This window comes from Cinclus cinclus, chromosome 10 (genome assembly GCF_963662255.1).
Source record: "Cinclus cinclus chromosome 10, bCinCin1.1, whole genome shotgun sequence".
Taxonomy (NCBI): domain Eukaryota; kingdom Metazoa; phylum Chordata; class Aves; order Passeriformes; family Cinclidae; genus Cinclus; species Cinclus cinclus.
The window spans coordinates 6,407,266-6,426,707 of record NC_085055.1 but is presented as its reverse complement, the minus strand read 5'-3'; the positions used below and the strand labels follow the sequence as shown (position 1 = coordinate 6,426,707).

The following is a 19,442-nucleotide window of genomic DNA, read 5'->3' as shown; positions in this document are numbered from 1 at the left end:
ATCCAACCAGCTCCTGCTCCCTGTTAGAATTCAAACCACTGCCTTCCTCACCACTCCTTTTCTCAGATGACATTTAAACCTGTCAGCGGTTACAACTGATGTCACATAATCTTTGCAACCAGTGCAAAAATTGCACTCCGGCTTCTAAAAACAGAAAAAGGAAGGGGATGGCTAAGAATGGACATAAATACTCCAAAATGCCTGTGTGCTGCTGGCCTGACAGTGTTTCTGCCACTTCTCCCCTCGGAAAGCAAAATAAGTCAGGGCAGTGGTGAGTAACAACATGGAATAAGCAGAGATGAGAAATACATTTATCAGTGGTCAAATGGCACAGTGTCACCCCTGTCCCCATGTCACATTTGATGGCACCTAAGTGTCTTTAGGAATAAGGAAAGGGTGCTGGAATACCGTTCTCATAGAGCAGCTGGAAAGGGATCCCAAAAGGGATCCTCAAAAGACTCCTAGAGGGATTCATAGAATTGTTAAGGTTGGAAAAGACCTTTAAGGTCCTGAAGTCCAGCCATCAACTCAGCACCACCTCTATATTCACCACTAAAGCAAGTCCTCAAGTGCCATATCCATGTGTTTTTAACACTTCTAGGGATGGTGACCTCACAGCTTTTTTGAGCAGTTTGCTCCAATGCTTGACAACTCTTTCTGTGAGGATTTTTTTCCCCAATATCTAATCTAAATCTCCTGAATTCTGTCACCTACGTGCTCTGGCATTTCAATGCTGAGCTGGTCAGAACACAGCCATGCCCTGACACTGCCTTGAGTCTTGAACACACATGTGAACCATCCTAATTGCTTTCATCTGGCCCAAAATGTGGCCACTGGTAAGCAAAGACCTGCTGTTTATGTAAAGTACAAAGCGGGCCAGACAGTCCTCTTGAGCTGTTTCCGTTTCCCCATGATTAATATATTCAAGTCTATAGTCATTTGTTTTTACAAACTTCACAAACAAAACCTTGATGTTTTGGTACCAAGCTCAAATATGGGAACAATTTGGTTCCCAGAGCCAGCATTTCTGATGCAAGAACTGAAAGGCATCCAGAAATGCCGTGTTTTCACTGAATAGTCTTCAGTCCCAAGATATAGCATTTTTAAAGCATTACAGAAGCAAAAACAATCCCAGTGCCTTGAAAGCTTTTTACAGTGACTCTGCTTCATGGAAACACCGACTCAGGGCCAAATGGCTGATTATGTCCTGTGATGTAAGAAGGAGTTAGAAAGCTTAGCAGGGCATTAGAATAATGCAGTGTGTGTGTCTGTGTGCAGTGAAGGGGGGACATGGCATTTATTAGAAAGCTTTAAATCTTTTGCAGCTCCACGTTAGCCACTTGCAAAACAGCCTCAGACCCAGTTGAAAGCGATGGGGATGTGATGTGTGACAAGCTCTAAGCTGCTGAGCTGAGCTCCTGCTTGAGATCTTTTCAGTTCAAGGCTGCAAAACCTTCCTGTCTGGGGTGTGAGGAAAGCAAATGCCACTGCTCTGCAGCCAAGGCAGAAAAGGGCTCTGTTATACTTCTGGAAGGGGGGAGCTAAATTGTGGCTTGGCTTCTGCTGATTGAACTAAGGGTGGAGATTTGGGGATGGTGCTGCTCTCCCCCAGTTCAGACACTGGCAAAGGGAGGGATGTGATGTGAGGAGAGTCCCAACCCTGCCTGTTCTATGCTGGTGGAAGCCACCTCATTGGGAAAGATTTTATAATTTACTTTATCTCATTGTCCAGAGAAGCCATTCATTACAAACGTGAACTTTTGAGACAAGTAAAAATCAGAGATGACCCAAGTGCCTGGAGGCATAAAACCAGCTGCTGAATTGTTCAGCTTGCTTAATGAAATGGAGCAGCACAAAGACACAGTTCAAGTATAGATCTGTATATACAACACTGACACTCAATTTATGGAGTGCACTGCAAATTTAAGATTGGGAAACCTGGCTGGTGTCAGATGTTAGGAAGAGATTTGGGATAAAAGTCCTATCAGAAAAGCTGCCCTCACTGTAGTGCTGTGATAGCAGAACACGAAGGAGCTGGGGATGTGTCAGCTCAAAGCTGTTGTGGGAGGTCAAGGGGAGCTGCTGCTTAAACCCCAGGTCTGGCTACAGCGAAGTGCTGTTGTCACCTTGCCCTGGAGTGGTGACTCCCTGCAGAGCTGCAGGTAAGTCACTACCTGCTGCACCTGCAGGACCGACTGAGCTGTGAGGCAGATGTGCTGCAGTTCACTTCTGTTTTCCAAGAATTTCCATTCTATACACACACACACACACACACACAGCCATACCACAGCCATCCACACTGTTCTTTCCTTCCCAGCCACCCTGTTCCCAGCAGTTTGACTGTGAGTGGGCAGCAGTCTGCCCTCACTGCTCTCTCTGCCCTCTGTGCCCTCACCCTGCGCCCTCTCTGCCCATGGCACAGCCCCGTGGTCTCTCTCCTGCCCGCTGGGCAGCTGTGATGGCTCCACTCGTGAGTGCTCCCAGCCTGTTCGTGGTGTGGAGGGTGAGTAAGGCTGTCTCATCACGCTGCTCCCACCTCCAGTGAGTCATCGGCCAAGAGGAGATGCAGGCACCGAACTGTATTTGATGCCTGTATATGAAACACTGGGTTTGAATGACTCTGCAGGTCATTAGATCCCTAATTTCTTCTTTAATGGATTTTCTAATGTATCTGATTAATAAAGAGATGCTCAATAGTAAATAGAAATACCATTTGCAATCTTGGACACAAAATGGGGCCTTTATTTATGTCCACCCAAGGGCTGTGGACCTCCCGGAGGTGGAACAGTGTGAATGCTGCAGTGACAGGGGCTGGGAGTGCAGGGCAGTGCCACTCCAGGCTACTGCCAAAGGAACAACTTGTGTGTGCACGGGGTTTTCGGGACGTGAATGATCCCATTGACTCCTGATTGACTGCGGATACGACCTGGGCTGAATGGGTCTTGTGTTTGCACAGAGAGATGGCCCAGAAGGACCCAAGAACCATTCCAAGCAGACATTGCTCAACGTTGCTTTGTATGTGCAGGGTCTGTCCTTCCGCTGAGGGGGGTCCCGGGTGCCAGCGTACCTGAGATTGTCCTTGGCAAGTGGGTGGCATGAGCAGGGTTTGCCTGTGGCATGACCAGCTCTGTAGGCTGGACTGGCCCCTCAGAAGGGCACACACTCCCTGCACAGGGGCTGCCACCCCTCCTGCTTGGGAGGGAGCTCTGTGCCCTGCTGGGTGCAGCAATTTGAGCCTCTGGTTTCACAAGTGCCTCGTTGCTGCAGAATGATGTGATTATACATCCACATCCATTTGTGTAAAGCTGGCAGCATCCTCTGCGAATATTTCTGTACCTCCAGTTTCTAAAAGGCATTTCTGCTAACAGCCATATATCATCATTACCAGCAAGGCTTTGGAGGATGCACGAGCAAAGCGTGATATTACTTAAACCTCTGCAAGTACTGTCTGATAATTAATCAGGCGTGGGTTGGTTATGTTTTTACCTTACTCAGTGAAGAATAATGCAATGGAAGGGAGCAGGATTTTGGTTAGAATTCTGTGGTGAACTGCTCCCCCCAGGTCAGTACACCCTGTGTGTGTGTGTGTGTGTGTGTGTGTGTGTGTGTGTGTATGAGGCACCACGGACCAGAAGACTTGTCCAAATCTTTTTCTTCGTCCTGAAGCATCAGATAGCCACTGAGTCAGTGCCAGAGGTGAGAGTTCAGCCCAGAGCAACCAAGGGTCCTATCCAGGAATGCAGACCCCCAACCCTTGCTGGCCCAGACATAATTTGATTTTTGGGGCCTCATCCTGCAGCTGTTTCTTCTGTGGTGTTTTCTCCAGTCATGCCATTATGTATTAATAGGGGATGGAGCTGGCAGCAGGAAAGGGCAGCAGAAGCACACATTTGTCTTGCTGTCCAGTAAGCCACATAACAAATAGTGATGCCAAGTATAATCCTGCTTCAGTTAAAACTGTTGCTTTGGTTTGTCATCATTCATTGTTTGCAGTAAAGCTGCTTAATGACAGGATGTGGGAAATGAAAAGTTTTTTATGTCCTAGGAGACTTTTTAAAATAAAAATTTCTGAGTGATGAGGGGGAAGAAGGTGCTTGCATGGAAACTCTGGGTCTCAGTGCAGAGACACAGCCTGGATGGAGTGAGCCTTCCCCAACAAGGCTCAGGAGATGGAGGTTTTGCTCTCAGCTTTAAAAATAACCTGCTATGTAAATCCAGGCAGTATCCGTGCCTCAGCTTGCTTTGCTTACATTACACATCTGCTGCAGCTGCCTCTGCCTGGTGCCTTGCAGAGCAGGACCTGTATTTGATAAAAAGAAATTAAAAATAAAAGACAAATGCCATGAATCTGTGTGGGGCAACTTGTTTGCAAAATGCCCCATGGCCAATTAAGTTAGCAAATGTTGCATATTGAACCTAAACACAGAGGAATGGAGGGAATTCATCCATATGGACCATGAGAAAGCAGATGAAATCTGAGGTGGACAGGGCACTTGCAGAGGAGACTTCATTAAGTCAGTAAGGAAACACAACCACAACTATGCCAAGACCTGGCATGCATGGAGGTGCCTTTTTTATTTTTGGGTATATTTTAATGATCCTAATTTTCATACAGGCCACAGTGGGGCTCCATCCCTTCTGCCTGTTAATCACTTCTAATTGACAGTGCAGAATTACCAGTGGGTGCATGATCTTTGCTCCCAGTGGCAACTCTGGAAGCAAATAGGTGGTGGGTGAATTGCACATCACGTAAGCAAATAGGGAGGGTGATGGGTTTGGTGGGAGATGCATTTCATTTGGGATTTAAATTAATTTCTGGCAGATACAGCCCTTGAAGAACCACTGAAGTGTATGTGGCCAACAAGTCTGCATAATTACTAGCCCATCCTCTGCTTCACTCTGCCTCTAGAAGTACTCTCCCTCCTCTTCCACGTATATTTATTGAGTTATGTCCTGAACTATGTGGAATCATCGTGGAATTTGCCTGAGGTTCCTCTCTGCTGGCCCAGGGCTTCTCAGCAGCATAAGCAAAATGAAAGGAGGTGCTGGGGTTGGGATGAAACCACTCCTGCTTATCAAAGAGAGAGAAAAAGACAAGTCGGGGATCTCTGCTCTCTGCCCTCAGTGCTGTGGGACAATTGGGGAGTTGCTGAAATCCCTGTGGTAGGCTTCCTGCATACCTGGGATTCTCCACATTTTACAACCTCAGATAAATGTCTTGCTTTTTTTTTAGGATTATTAGATATATTCTTACAGTAATCTTTTAGCAGCAGATCACTGCAATGCTCATCACCAATGCGCTAGGTCCAAAAGTTGTTTTCTTCTGTGTGTTTGCTTGTATCCCTTGAAAATTTATATTTCTAACAAGCCTACTGTTATCTCACTTTTGCTATTTTAAGTTCCATGGCACAAAAAGGCTGACTCATAGAAAGCCATGTTGTAGGAAATATTGGCTCATCTGAGGAAATAATTCTCACCTCATTCTTATTCTGTGAGATTTGAGGTTGTTTTTGGTATGGTTGTTTTGGGCTTTTTTTGTTGTTTTTGTTTTTGGTTTTTTTTTTGTTTTTTTTGTTTTTTTTTTGGTGGTTCGGGGTTTGGTTTTTTTTGGTTTTTTTGTCCATGTATGTGTGTTTTGGTCTCATGTTATGGCACACATCAAGCACTGTGAAATATTGACAGCTATTCCTAAACGCACTGCTCTACCCATTCCGATCGTTCTTTTTGTACACGCCCTGAAGTGTTTTATGTACCTGCTAGGAACGTTACACAGGGTGCTCACACAGCTCATAAAATTTGGTCTCGTGTTGGAAATGTTTTGTGGGAATGTGCTGCTTAATCTACTGCAGCCACTCACAGTTACTATCATCGGGAGGGGGTGAAGATTATAGCTGGCTTGGGGAAGTCTGATACCTTATCAGAAGTCCTCAAGAATAAAACTGCAAGAAGTGGATGTTCAACAAAATGTAGATAATTGACTAAAAAAAGGGGAATTACGGCAGGCCCCAGTGAAGTCATTATTTTGGCTGGAGTTATGCTGCTGGCAGTTCCCTCTGAGTACCTGCAGTCACCCTCTTGCTAAGGGATTGAGTGGAATAAATCCTGGGTGTGCTTTAATTGAGTGCTAAGCACATCAGTGATGTGCAGTGAAAGATGAGGCTGGAGATCCAGGATGGAATCCTTGCCCAGCGGGGTGAGGAAATAAAAACAACCCAACAACTACAAAACCTCTATTGACTTCAAGGGCTTTAATCACTGGAGCAAGTTGTCTAATAACACACTGCAGGGTGTGCTTTGGCACTGCCACCTTCTTCATTCATTTTATGCTTAATATGCTAGAAAACAACGTTTAACATCTGGTATAAGTGGATATAGCATATCTGTCTACAAGAAAGCAGCTGATGCAAATAATTTAAGAAATAAAACAAGGGGCCTTCAATTGTACCTATTGGTATTTTTTTCCTACACTTTTTTGACACCATCATTAGCAAAACCTAATTAGAAGGTGTTTTTCAACAACTGCTGTCCTCAACACATAAAGTATAGCCCTCACATAAATAATATTATCATCTTAAAAATATTTCATAAACACTAATTTACCCTCACGATTTTCTTGTGAGATAATTATGTGTTAACAGTAATATAATCACCATTAGCAGCCGTGTTAGTCCCCTCTTTTTATAGGTAGAAGCTCATGCCCTGATAATAAACAGCTTGCTGAAGGCCTCATGAGGAGTCTTTCAGGACTCTGATTACGGAGAGAATCAGTACTGGCTCTGTCCTCCCCCCACATAAAAACCAGAACAATGTTGGTATAATGAAAGAAAAGCAGGGTTTAAGTATGGGCAAGAAAGAGAAGTCTTCTTCAGGCTGGCTGGATTCTTGGACTGACAGGAAATAGTAAAAGAGTTTGTGACAGAGATCAAGGTAAATAATAAATATACCTTTTGTACTTGTGCCTTTATTTACTCTGCAGTAATTACACCAAGTAATGGAGATTGCATTATGAATCACTATGACGCTTACAAGACTGAATTTTTTGCAACCACATCCTGAGCCTGTGAGATAATCTGTTTGATCTCTTACAAGGACCAGATACATCTTGCTTGAAACTTCAGAGGTGTGCTAGAGCAGCTGGGACACACCCTTTTTCGTAACCCTGTTAGAATAAAACAAGTTTGGATTTGTTCAGCCACTGTAGGATGTAACATCTGAGTTACAAGCCCGCTGTGGAGGCAGATTTGCCATAACCTCAGAATTAACAAGGGCCTCTTTCAATATTTCTGTCTGAGCAGTAATATTTTCTTTCAATCTTAAAAAATGTGCATATTTACATACGCAAAAAAACCCCAAAACCAAAAAAATCCACCAAAACAAAAAACCCAATCCTTAGCAAATTATTAAAGCCAAAACACAGATTTGTTCCCATGCCTGTAACAACCCCGGTCCAGTTCACACTGAAGCTGCAGTGCTGCACCTGCAATAACTAAACATGCTGAGGTCAGTCTGTGTTACTTCCCAGAGTGAAGTCTGTATCAGCATCTTTCCACGCTGTTCACTTATTTTTCTCCTCTTCTTGTGTGAAACCTCCACCAATCCTCCTGGGGCTGGATTATGGATAGCGAGGGATGATATTCAGCTTTTATTTTGTCCTCTCTCTTCTGTCAGGAACAACAGCGGGAGCTCAGGTGGGCAGGGACATTCTCTGCCCCAAACAACAGCCCTCCATGGAAAGGAAGACCCTGGGACTGCAGCAATAAACCCACTGGTTTTCCTCTCCAAATTAAAAAAAAAAAAAAAAAGGACCATATGGTCTAGTAGAAACCAAGGTGAAGGAATCTGGTGCAGGGTGCTTGAAGGAGCTCAAGCAGTGGGCATTTCTTATTTTCCTTTAAAAATCCATCCCTCTGGAAGCTCTCCTTGGTGTGACATGTTCACACACACATCTGTGTTTCTCTTAGAGACTTCAGGGAATGATGGGCCTCTGGGTGGGACATTGGCAGCAATAAACAGTGAGGCCAGACTCTGTTTGGTAGGCATCCCCATCCTGCAGCAGTCCTGACCTTGGTGACCTGTACTATTTTTTGGGTTCCTGTGGTAGATTTTGAAAATAGCAATGTGAAATTGCTCCCGTGAAGAAAGGCCAGGGCCAGCAGCCGTGTCCAGCAGAAGCTCTGTGCCTCAGGGAGGTGCTGAACAGTTCACATGTTCACCAAGTGAGAGCTGAACGTGCTCTGAGCAGCATAACTTGTATCCTGAAACTTCTGAAAGAACCACTCGACAGCTTTTGATCACACAGTTCATCACCTGGCTGTGAATGAGGGACTGTTCACCTGGTCATGCTGTTCCTCTGCTCTTGCTGTTTATTCTGGGAGGCAGAAGCCTCCCAGATCCATCTGGTAAGTGTATCAATGAGATCATTGTATTTGGATTGACTCCTCCCTGGTTTAGAGAGATCTACAAGGTTATCCCTGTGTGTGTGCTTTAAAGCAACTCATGAAACTAGTGGTACTGGTATGTTGATCACCAGTGTTGGGCATTTTTTATCACATATGATAAATAAATGACGAATCACCAACAAATTTGTGCTAAGGTGGGGCAGAAGATGCTCCCTGCTCAGAAAGAAGCCCTTTTCCAGCATGTCCTCTCCTGAAAAGAGTCATTGTCAGCAGCGTCAAAAGGAATAAAATAATAAAACCAGTGCCTTCAATATGCATAATAATAATTTAGACTTTTGGGGGTTTTTTTTGTTTTGTTTTGGTTTTTTTTTGGGGGGGGGGGGGGGTTTGTTTGTTTGGTTTTTTGTTGTTATGCTGCCATCTCCCTCAAAGGTCTTAAGAACATGAAGGCCTCCAGGTCAGTGCTTCCGATGCAGAGCTCGCAGTCACAGGGAAGTCACGGGGAAGTCTTGGTGGAATTGCTGGGTGTGGGTGTACCTGCTCGTTAGGATTAAAGCGCCCTTGCGCTTCCCGTTAATCCACTTCGGGATGCGAACTGACAAAAGCATCTTTGTGGGGGATCCGTCCTGTGGGGAGCCCGCTCCCTTACCCTGCCCTGCCAGGCCCGGAGCTCCCCCGTGGGAGCCCTGATGGCTCTTCTGTTCAAATCAACAGGGTTTAAATCCCGCTGGTTTAAATATCAGGTTTAACTGGGGCTTGCCTGCATATCAAAGGCACTATGGTAATTCTTAGGAGGGAGAGTGCGGAGGGAAAGCGTTTTGCTGGCGCGGTCCGGGCTGCTCCCTGCCCTCGACGCGGTGCTGAGTCAGCGCCCTCGGTCACTCGCCCAGGAGCTGTGTTTGTGCGGGATGGGGTCACGCACGCCCGGCCTGGGGGAGCCCCTGCACAAACAACAGCGAAAAAATGAACCAAGAGCCTTCCAGGTTCGCTGGTATTTATTTACGCGCTGCCATGCGTGGCGAGCTCCATTCTAGCACCTGGGTTGTGTGCGGACTGGGCTTGAACTTTTCAGGAGCCAGCCATCCGCTTCCTCGCTGTGCCTCCAGTCTCGCTCCAATCTGCACAAGATTTATGGGTGCATATTATATACATTTAACACAATAGCATGGGTTTTATTATTTGCTGGAAAATGTTAATAAACCCCAAGTATTACAGATGCATTTTAATCCCTGAAGTGATTTTTGAGTAGAATGCATGAATTATTAATTGTTGTTATTGTTATTATTGCAGTGCATACCTACCTCACAGGGCATTGTGAGGATTAATTAATTCTTGTAAAGATGTAAAAGGCCGTGTAGGTGTCAAGGGTTATGACTAAAGTGCTTTGAAAATGGAAACCACTCTGCAAGTGCCAAGTATTATTATTTATGGAGTCCAGGCAGTGTGCTTGGTGCTGTGCAAACACTGGGCCAGTTATTGCAAATATTTGCTTATATGTGCTTGGTAGGCCGAGCACTCCCTGTTACAAGTCATTTCAACTATTTTAAGGATGTGTCTTAAAAATATGGGTGTGAGCAAATTCTCCAGTCACTGGGATGACGGAGCCACTGGCTGTGAGCAGCTGTGTCACTGAAGAACTTCAGAAGTGTGCTTTTATTGAAACACAGGGATGAACCAAGACCTCAGATCTGCTCCAGTTATACACCTGAAAAGTTAGGGTTTTGTCCAATCTTGCTTGCTTTGAGAAGGGAAATGTAAGAGTTACTGTATAGAAGTGGCTCTCCCAGAAGGCAAAGCCAACTCCTTGAGCTCAGCTGGGTCACCAAACAACCTGCTGTAAACCACAACCAGCACAACTGCCCTGTGTTACCCAATATCCATCCTTGGAAACCTCTGAAGGTGAGAACCCCCTTCCCATATGCTCTGAAGTGTCCCCTGTAGCTTGGAGTCCAGCTGCACATTTGGGCAAGAGAACTGCAAAGGCTAAAGCTCATCACAGAGATTGAGTGGCCTTCGTGCAGTCCTGCGGGCTGTTCACCTTTGTGAAAAAAGGGAAAACCAGAACAAAACAAATGGGGGACGACTATTAAAGCATAAATCTGCCACAATGCACTTTGTAGATCCTGGAGAGCAGAACTTCTCCTCAGGAAATCGCCCAGTTGAGCATGTCATGTTAAAAAAGAGAGCCTGGCACCCCAGAGCTGCGACTGAACATTTGGAGAACACCAGACCACGGAAACCTTCAGCCAGATGACTTCAGCTCAGCATGCTGTCACTGCTCAGCAGATGGATGGGAAGACAGTGTTTGTAGCTCCTGAGGGCCAAACAACGCACGCTTCAAGGATTCTCCCTCTCCTGTTTCTCACACAAGTTTTCTGAACATTACACCTCTCACTCCCATTTCATGGACTCCTCGCATATCCTTCTTTAGACCCCTGCTGTCCCCCAGCAGAGCTCCCTTTCCTCTTGCCTTAGGCTATGTGCATATTCCCATTCCTCTTCCTCCACACACTGTTACTGCTTATCTTCTTTCACCTGGGAAATAAATCAGAATATCAAGAGGTCAAACTCCATTAGAAGCATGGACAGGTCTAAGATTATAATGTGTGATTATAACGTGTTAATGAGTGCCTTGCCACTTTTTCTTCCCCTCTTAAATTTCTTGACTTTCACCGGATTTTGGAGCTGGACTGGATACAGTCTCCAAAATTATCGCCTCTTTACATACCTAAAACAGAGACTCTACACACCATTAGTGAGAAAAGAAAGTTGCCCACTTGGGCCACCAATATCATTACACAAATAAATGATGGACACCAAGTGATTTGCAATCACAAACATGCTTCCTGGCTTTCTAGGGAGATTTAGATTTCCTGACAGAACTCTGACCTCTTCAAGCAAATGGTCTGAAGGGCTAGGGTTTTCTCAGAACTAAATAATTTTGCAATGATAAAAAGAAAAAAAAAACACATTTGCTTTCTGCAAGTATCTTAATCTTTTTCTTCATAAAGGAAGGAGAAATGCATGGGTTTAACACTGAATAGACTGAGTACTATGAGGGGATCCTACACCCAGAGACCCACCCATGGCTTTGTGGAGCTGGTGGGCCCCATCTCCCTGTGCAATGATGCTCACGTGGGCAAAATCTGCCAATGGTATATCCCAGGTGTTACAGTGAAGGTAAAATCCAGAACTGCTGCCTTAGGACTAGCATAATTCTCTGGCAATGCTCTATCCACAAAAACAAAACAAACAAACCAACAAAAAAAAAAAAAAAAAAAGAACAAAAAAACCAAAAACACCCATCGCCCCCCAAAAGCACTACGTTCATGGCCATCTATTTATCCACCGCCACCTGCAGTGAAATCAAGTTCTGAAATTGAGTGTGGTGATGTGGATGCCCTGTTTGAGCAACACCAGAGCTGGGCTGGGGTGCGTGGAGAGCCTTGGAATGAGCTGGGGTAACATCGGGTGTTGCCGTCGGATCCGTGCAGCGTTTGTGGTCACTGGGACTCTGCACGGGTGCCGATGTCCGGACATGAGAGTGCTGGACCATCGCCCAAGAGTGTGAAATGCTGTTGCAAAACCATTTTAAGATGGAAAGGGCTGCCGAATGTGGTTTTGATTAACAAAGCTCGCTTTCAACAACAAACAAGGCAGCTATATAGATGACGAACAGCATTTCAATTGTAAAAAACGAGCAGCACCCAGGTAGGACGTTGCATTAGTGCTGCGGAGGTCTGTTTTCATTAAATGGAATGAGAGGCAGAGGCAGTAGCAGGGCCGGGTCCGGGTGCCAGGTGCCATGGCCAACCGCGACGGGCTGCGAGGAGAGAGGGAAAACCACCATGTTACATCCTGCATTTACATAAGCTCTGCTGGCAGCGCAGTTTAATGTCTTTCCTAGAAAAACTCCGCGGCCTGGGGCCTGCCGTGCCCGGGCGGCCTCCGCTCCGCTCTCCTCCTTTCCCCGCGGCCGCCTCCCCTCCCCGCTGCCGGGGAAGGAAGGGGTCAGGGAGCGGGGCCCCCTCCCGGACCCCCGCGCTGGGCTTGTGTGGCCGGGCCGGGCCGGGCCGCTCCTCCTCGCCTGGCCTCGCCTCCCGGCCCCGCTGCTTCCCTTCCTCCTTCCTTCCTTCCCTCCCTTCCTTCCCTTCCCTTGCCTTCCCTTCCCTTCCCTTGCCTTCCCTTCCCTTCCCTTCCTTTCCTTTCCTTTCCCTTCCCTTCCCTCCGCCGGCGCCCATTTCGGCGCGGCCGGGCACCCGGAGTGTCTGCGGGCCGCCGGCTGCTCCGCGCCGCTTGGCTCCTTCCCCCAGTAACAGCTCCCACATTCCGCCCCGATCCCTCCTCAATCTCAATCACACACACATATTAATTTTTTTTTTTTCCCCTCCTTCCTCGGGACTTAATCTCCAGTCCCCCCCCACCCGCCCTCCCCACCCTCCCCTCCCCCGGCCCCTGGCTCGGATATAATTGAATATCACAGCGCTACGCGCTGGGTATTTTTTTTTCCTTCCTCCTCCTGTGTGTGTGTGGTGGTTTTGTTGGGTTTTTTTTTTTTTTGTTGTTGTTGTTTTTTTTTTCCTGGTGGTTTTTTTTTCTGCTCCTCCTCTCGGTGTGGACACCTTAAAAATACACACACACACACATATATATATATATATATATATATATATATATATAATCGATAAGTATACGCGTGTACACACACACACACACACACACAGGCAGGGATGTGCGCGTATATACACGCGGCGGTATAAAACACACGGGAGGAGGAGAGACAATCCAGGGTGAATTCCTCGTGCCTCCGTTCCCGGGGAAAGGGGGGAGCAGCCGCTCGCAAGGTAAGAACCGGGGGGCTCGGAGCGCCGGGGGCGGGCAGGGGCCGGGGATGGGGATAGGGATGGGGATAGGGATGGGGATGGGGATAGGGATAGGGGTGGGGGTGGGGGGCGGCCGCCCTGTTTGTGTCGGTGGAACGGGAGGGGGATGGGAGCAGAACGCCTCTGTGACCCCCCCGGTTTCATTAATATGTGTATATGTACATATATGTATATATGTGCGCACACACATATATATATATGTGTGTGTGTATATATATGTGTGTGTATTTACCCCTTCCCCTCCCCCACCCGCGCCGCTGGCTTCCCCTCCCCCACCCGCCTTCATTTTTTTTTTTTAAATTTAAAAAAATTAAAAAAATATTTAATGGAGCGGGGGATGGGGGGGACACCGGCCTCGGCAGCGAATGGCACACGGGAGCCATGGAGAGAGGCCTATTTTTAGCCCGATTTGTGTGGAAGAGCGACTTCCCCTCCCCCCCCTTCCCGCATATTTACTTTTGGGGGGAGGGGAAGGGGGGAGGGGAGGCCGTTCCCTTCCCCTCCCCCACTGCCCGGAGTTATCCTATCCCATCCCATCCCATCCCATCCCATCCCATCCCATCCCATCCCATCCCATCCCATCCCATCCCATCCCATCCCATCCCATCCCATCCCGGGTGCCCCTCGAGGGGATGCACCCTCGCCCCTGGGTCATTCCCCACGGTTCTCCCCCAGAGCCAAGTTATTGATCAGTTCTCCGGCCAAGTTCCGAGTGCAACATGCAATGCCCGGCGGTGGCAGGGAGCGGGCCCGGTTCGGGACACAAAATTAGCTTTTATTTTCCTATTTCACAGCGTCTGTCCTTGCCAGGGCTTATCTCTGTCCGAAACCCTGGTGTCAATTGTGTGTTGCATCAATTACAGGGGCTTGCACGGTTGGTGTAATGTGTACTGTTTTCTTGGATTTTCTTGGTGGAGGATTTAAGTCCTGAAATATGTGGCTTGTTATTGTTGTACTCTAGAAATGGTTAAAATTTATCGTGTTGTTCCAGGTGAATTTAATCTTTCATCACCAAATTTCCTTTTAAGGCAGCTTGACAGAATAAAAGTCTCTCCCTCGCTTGTCTTTATCCCCAGAACAGCAAAACTTTGTCTGTGCTTTATGGCAGGGGCTGGTTGCTGCAGATGACACGTGAGTCTGGAGGAAAGTTTGGTTTGTAGGTCGCTGTGTAGGAAAGTGAAGTTTGCTGGTGAAGTTTTTACTACTCTCCAGTGTGCTTGACTTCCTCATTTTCCTGTCTGTGTAAATCAAATTCCTAACTGATTTATGGGGGAGGGGATCACAAAACATATTCCTTCCTTATTGTTAAAGCATGGGAGGTATGATCAGGAGAACCAGGTCTTTGTTGCATTAAAAAAAAAAGAATGTTGTGGGCTTGTCTGACTCACTTTGCTGTCCTTTGGTGCTAAAATAAGTGTCTGAGCACGTTGTGTGCATTAAGAAGGTTTGCTGCTGTTGGTGGTCTCTACCCTTTGGGCGTTATGAGCTGTGCTCCTTTAGCAGTGAGGGTACCAGATGCAAAATTGGTGTTTGGGGTTTGGTTGTACCTGGACTTTGGGGCAGTTTCGTGCCCTCAGCTTGCTCTGAGTAACCCAAAGACTTGTCCATGTGAGGTTCACGTTGGTTTGGGGCCTTCCTTTGAACATGGATGTTAATGGGCTTTTCAGAATATGTTCCAAGTGAGAACTGGACCTGCAAGGTTCTGTGTGTGGCTTTGAATTTAAGCGAGTTCGTGTTTGTGGATGAGCTGTGAAGGGTTTTTTGCCCTTATCCATTGGGCTGGTGATGGTGCTTAGGGCTCACGTGGTGCCCTGTAATTGATCGAAACAAACTTTCTGTGGTTTTCTCTAGTGTTTTCCTTTCCTTTGTTTTTGTTTAAGGTCAAATGGAATGGTAACATTTGGTATTATTCACCTAAGGTCACACTGTTGCTGTCTTAAGTTTTCTTGGGGGAAGTTGGATTTTTCTCCATGAGAACTGTGTTTTCTGGTACTGTGTCTTGGGAGTGCGGTGGCCTGCCTCCCAAAGTGTTACTGGGAACACCTGGAGAACACTTAGCTCTCATTCCTTGAGGAAAGGAGAAGAAAATGTAATTTAGATGTGTTAAAGGAGTTGGGGTTTGGCTCTTGGGCTTTATTATTTATTTTTAAGACTATGCAAGAGTGTATAGTTTTTGTTTGTCTGAACGTCCACAACCCTGATGCGTGTGTGTAGCATAAAGAACACAATAATTACAGAAGATTCTGTTGCTTAAACTTTTTTCTCCCCCCTTCAAACAGGTAGCTAAGTTTTTTTTTTTTCCTGTGAGTTTCCTTTTTAATATGAATACTTCTTTCAGTTTTACTCTATATATGGTAATTATTGATGTTTGTGTAATGCTTTGAAGTTGTAAGGCAGGGTATAAGTGCTAAGTACCCAACAGCAATACTTCATAGTCATTTTCCCATCATGAAAGAGTTTGATGCTAAAAAGTGCTGCAGCCCTAAGCATAAAGAGGCTCTGGATGGATTAGGGGAAATGGCCAAAATTGCTGATAATGTTGTTTTCAGATAATAGTTTTAAGTTAGGAAGAACAGATCTGAATAATGTAAAGCAAACTGAGTTATTTTACCTAACTTCATTTTGGTCTGGAATTTAATAGCATGTGGACTTTACGTTTGAGTCAGAATGTGTTTGCTGTTACAAGTTTTGTAGTGGCAGTAAAGACCCACATGCTACAAGGATGTAATCGTGCAGAAGTCAGGAAGTCCTGTAAAACACACAGCTTTGTGAACATCAGTGCTCTCGTTCAGCTGAATGAGCTCTGCAGCTGTCTGTGAAGCTGCTCCCAGAAGTTGGCTGTGTTTTGTATTAGCGGTGGGCAGTAGGATGTGAGTCTTTCATTGCACTGATGCTCTTTGGTACAGCAGCACTGTGAAGTGTTTTGGGAAGGCTGAGGTAGTTAGTGGCTGGTGTGAGCCTTCTCATCACTAATTCCTCTGCTCATTGGGAGTCCCAAGTAGTGGGACCCCAGTGGGACCCCTCCAGTTTTTGCTTGCTTTCTTGCCCGTCTCTTTTGTCCCCCCCCGGGTCCCACAGCTACTGAGGATCGTGGTGCCCGTGTGAGTTCTGACACCTTGCTGGCAAGGACGCTGCTGGCAAGTGGAGGAGAGACAGACACAAACCTCCATCCAGCTCTTCCCCTTCCCAGCTGGGATAGGGTGGTGGTAAAGTGGTCTGGTCTGTGCTTTGGAGAGGAGGGCAAGGACAGGGTGTGCTGCAGGTCGGGGTTGTGTCAATACTGAAATATTACAATACTGAGATGTATTGTGCCCAAGTGTGACTCATTCATAATCTAATTCACATTATTCTTATTGAGTGGTGTGATACTGGTCTGTGTGCTGACCATCTTCACTGGGTGCGTGTTTGCACATGTGTGCACCCAGAGTTCAGGGTGTAATAATGACTGTATTTAATGTCCTAAGCATCAGCTCATGCAAGTAGCTGCAGGTTGGGAGAGAAGTGAAAGTGTGTGTGTGTGTGCACACTCTGTAATTATGCATGTTTGACTCCTGCAGAAGATAACTGCTCTGAGAATATACTCATTTTAAAATACAAATTTAAGTGTTTGTGTTAGGTGAAGAAGTGTCAGTAACTTCCCATTAGGAACTATGATTGACAGCTTTTCTCTCTTTTTGAGTTGCATTTCTGGATTAATGTAGTAGTTTCAAATTAACAGATAACGGAGAAACCATTTCTACGTTCCTGATATTGATTTAGCTGTCCCTGTCCCAAATGTGCTCAGCTCTTTAAGTGCTGAAGTATGAAGTTAGATGGTCTTAATTTCTGTAAAGTCACTTAATGACAAGTGACTTTGCTAGAAAAAGGTTCATCCAGTGATCCCAAGCAGAGTAGATGGAGACCGCTTTATTCATTTCATAATTGGTTTCCTCTGAGATAAAGTGTGACAATGAAATAAGGAATAAGGAATATCTTTTGATATGAAATTGTAGGGGAATATATTGGCTTTCCTTTAATTTTTCAAAATTGAATTAGCTAACTGGAGGTAAGAAGCAGTGAAAATGAGGCAGCATAGCTGTCACTTTGGGAGAGTTCATTGCTTGAGTGAAAAGGTTTGGAAGTCTGGTCTGGAAGTTGCCAATTTGTATGGAAACTGGCGAACTTCTTAGGGTTCTGTCTTGTGGTATCTAATCCAAGATGAGGAGGCCCTTTTCTTCCTTCTTGTGATGAAAACAAGGCTGAACTTATTCATACAAAATACCCTAGAGTCTTAGTGGCCTTGTTTGAGCTAAGGTTAAATGTTCCTTTGGTTTGGAAGGATCTACAGAACCGTAGCTCAACTTACACTCTGAAACCTTTGTTTTTAATACCTTAACACTCACCTTTCTGTGATATCCTTTAGACTTAACTTTATATTGATAAGGAGCCTTAAAAGTAATTGTGCCTTAATAAGAAGTACATGGTCACTCCAAGCTGGAGGTTGTGTAATTGTAGGGGAAAATGCACACTCTGGTTGGGTGTGTAGGGTTTTGCTGGCCTGGCTAGCCAAGGATTGAAATTGCTGGTGTTGGAGCTCACCCCTGCTTGCTTGCTTCTCAGATGGGCTGGTTGCAGGGAAGACTTACGAGTGTATTTCCTTACACATAGCAATAGTAATCAGAAAGTCTGGTGAATTGGTGTAGCTTTCTGAAGAGCTTACTGAAAGAAACTCTGAAGTGATGAGGGGGAGCATTACCAAATTGTCTTGGCCAGTATATGCAGCATCTTTCACAGAGTCTCCTTTTGCTTTAAATGTAGTTGTCCTTGGCCAAACTCAGTGCCTAGTGGAGATACTGAGGTCCTTTGGAATATTTTGGCTGCCAAATATGTTAGTTGCCAAAAGCAACATCCCTAGGTATGCTATCAGCCTAACTCACCCATTTTTGAGGATGGGTAATGGAGGCAGATTGGGTGTCAACCTGGTTGTGTGGTTCAGTGCTTGCCCGTGGCCCTTCCTGGTGCTTTGTGTATCCTGCTTGTCTCCAAGGAGCTGGAGGTGTGGTGGCAGTGGGGATCTGGTCCCTGAATTTGTGCTGTAGTTGCGCTTGGTGCAAGCGTGACTCCTCTTAAGAAGAGTATAAGCTGGCATCTGCATCTCTCAAGCAAGATGTTAGTAGTCTTATTCTCAAAGATGCTGAGTCCCCTCAGTCGCATGTGAAGTTGGCATTCTCTGTGTGTGCTTAGCATTTCTAAAAATCAACTCTTGTGTGTGGTTTGCAGGCTTTTGCAAACTCCCGTGAGGGTGTCATTTCTGTTCCTGGGAGCATTATTAGTAAAAGGCTATGTTGTGTGCTGTGACTTGTGTTTATTGTTGTAATTCTGAAGTCTCCATGTTGCAGAGGAGCAATCTTGCTTACTAGTAATGTCTAGCAGTAAAAAATCAGAATCATCCAGAGAAAACAGTTGTGTGGGTTTTTTTGCTTTATGATCTGGGGCTCTGTTCAATCTGTTCAATGTCAGCGTGTTACAGGCACTCTCTACAACCGTGTGCCACGTGCAGACACGCTGGGTGTCATTTCGGATCGCTCGAGGTGTGTTGCTGGACATTTTAGCTCGTGGGGTGTGGGTAGCAGACTTTCCCTTCCCATTCAGTGGGGCAGTGGTTTTGCCAGCCTGGCAGGGCAGGCCAGGAGCTGCAGGAATGCTGGTGCTCTTTTTAACCCTTTGTGCGTTTGGGGAATGAATCAGTCGCTTCTCCGGCTGCACGCGGAGCTCCCTCTCACCCCACTGATGTCAGGCTGATGGTAGATTTTTATGAATTGGGACTGTGAAAGTGGGAACTTTGCTCTCTGCACAGCTACGTGCCTGGTGGTGGCGACCAGAAAGCTACAGAAAGGATCTCTGTGCTGTCTATTGCTGGAGCATTTTTCTAAGGTTATGAGTTAAGGGTCAAATATTTACAGTTTGTGAAAATGTAGTGCTAAATACTGTGTCCGGTGCCAAAACCACAGAAATTGTCAAGGTCTAGAGTCCTAGGAGTTGCATCCATTTGACATTAACAATGTTAAAAGTTCATGCTCTTCATTTGGGTGACCTATCACCAGCAAACTGAGTGGGGAATTGTGGATGGCAAGCACATGTGAGGCAGATTTCAGTTCCCTAAAAGTACCAGGCAAAGAGG

General features: G+C 46.0%; 1 protein-coding gene across 1 annotated transcript in view; it reads left to right on the top strand.

Annotated features, from left to right (window-relative positions):
- Nucleotides 1-12,195: 12,195 nt before the first annotated feature.
- The window catches only part of TBL1XR1 (TBL1X/Y related 1), a 110,712-nt gene continuing 103,465 nt past the window's right edge, over nucleotides 12,196-19,442 (top strand). Inside the window, exon 1 of the mRNA XM_062498918.1 lies at nucleotides 12,196-13,243. The gene's annotated coding sequence lies outside the window, so the exon portion shown is untranslated. The remainder of the gene's footprint in view (nucleotides 13,244-19,442) is intronic.